A 2,242-nucleotide genomic window follows, 5' to 3' on the forward strand; every position below is an offset into this window, starting at 1 on the left:
CCTGCGACGTGGAGTGAAGGTTTTTCAACCAATCGCGATCGAATTTCGAATAAGCAAGCGTCTGTAAAGACCAACAACACAATATAGTCAGGATAGAAATACAATGATTTTGAAAATGTATCAAATTCATGATGAAACTAACAGTTACATGTAGCCAGAGATGATGGCTATAGTATACGTCTACCAACTAGGTAAGCAATGAATTCCAATGACCGGAATTAGAAATGAATATTCATTATGAATGACGTATTCTGTAGCGCGCGTAATTTAATAGCGTTGTGCAGCTAACTAACAATAGCGTTGTATGTTAGAGACGTACAAACTACAGTATTAGGTTACCAGTACTTTAGCCTTATCGATGCCACGTGATGGCTGCACAAGTCCATTTAGGATTGCCAAAATTTGATGTAAAGGTTGGACCAAATTTCGGCTATGTTTTTACGAAAGAAGCGGCGGAGGAAATGATAAGGCATCATGAGGTGTCAACATTTTCCTCGTTTACAATCCAGCAGACGAGATGCACGCCCGTATGGCAAGCCGTATTGATATTGTGATTTTGTGATATCACGAATTTGAATTACTGATATCACTCATATTACTGATATCACTAATTCGATTTAGTGATATCACTAATTCGATTTAGTGATATCACAAATTCTATTTCTTGATATCAAAAAAGGGATTTGTGTGAAAAACATATGGGAATTAGTGATATCACTAATTCAATTTGGTGATATCACTAAATCGAATTAGTGATATCACTAAATCGAATTAGTGATATCAGTAATTCGAATTAGTGATATCAGTAATTCGAATTCGTGATATCACAAAATCACAATATATATCAATACGGCTTGCCATTCGCCAGCTGCCAAAGAAGGGCCAGGAACAGGAGATAAAGGTATGATACATGGTACAATATAGGCCTACCAGGGTGACCAGATTTCACAAAATGAAATACGGGACATTTATCAAACGAAGATAAGAAGCGAAGAAGGAATAAAGGAGAAAGAAAAGAGATGATTGAGAAGGAAAGAAAATAAAGGAAAAAAGAAAAAAATAACAGAATAAAAGAAGGATGAAAAAATATTAAAAGAGATAAAATATAAGGTTTCCGTCATTCTTTGAAATTATTATAGAAAGAAAGAAAGAAAAAAAAGAAAGGAAGGGAAGGTGAATAAATGTCTGAAAGACAAAATAAAGGAGAGAATTAAAGGGGGGAAGGTAAGAAAAAGGAGGAAAGAAATAATGAAGGAAATAAACATGTTTCCTTCATTCTTTGAAAGAAAGAAGAAAACTGGAGGAAGGAAGGGAAATAAACAAAAGAAACAATAAGGGAAAAAATAAAGAAAGGAAGAAAGAGCGGAAGGGAGGAGAGAACGCAAAAAAGAGAAAATAATGGGAGGAGAGAAAGAACAAAAAAAAACAGGAGACGAAGAGAGAAGGAAGCCAAGGTAATTATAAGGAAAGAAAGAAGGAAATAAAAAAGGATATTTGATAAAGAAGGAAAGTAAGAGAAAGAAGGAAAGAAAGAAAAATGAACAGAGAGAGAGAAAAGAAAAAGTCTAGGAAAGAAAGAGGAAATAAAGATAGATGGAACAAATAGGGCAAGCAGAAGAAAAGGGTACTAGTATATATAAAAGAAAGAAAAAGGGAAAAGTTTATACCGCCTCGCCCTTCACTGTATGATACCGGGTGTAGCTTATGATATGTGTAGTGTTTAAGGATCATTCTTTTTTCTATTATAGATGATGCTAGATGTCTCTTTGTATCAACTGCATGAAGGCAAAATTTCAACTGATATAGCTATTTGAAAAAACAAAGTGGAAATTCTTGCAAATCGTGCAAGTTTTTGCCAGCCACTGTGAGCGGCTTTACAGAGTAAAAGAGTTAAACCCTATTGTAAATTAATCATCAACACAAACTTGTAAGTTATGTGTTGCTATAACATCTGTTTTGGCCAAATCTTTACCATTTACTGACATATTTTCTGGACAAATCAAGTTATTAATTTGATATTGTTAACATTACCAGTGACAATGTTGTGGGTTTACAGGTGGTCCAAGGATATACTGGCAAGATGTTGCAACCAGTAAATTTACAGTGCCTGCTGCAGCAATCCCTTTTGAAGTCTGGTAACCAACATAAGTTCTCTACACCGTTCTCCAAACGATCGAGTTCTCTTTGGCACCACATAACACGTCTCTCTAGCTCTACGTACAACGCTATCAAATTACGCGCG

Source organism: Lytechinus variegatus, chromosome 4, assembly GCF_018143015.1.
Source record: "Lytechinus variegatus isolate NC3 chromosome 4, Lvar_3.0, whole genome shotgun sequence".
Lineage (NCBI taxonomy): Eukaryota > Metazoa > Echinodermata > Echinoidea > Temnopleuroida > Toxopneustidae > Lytechinus > Lytechinus variegatus.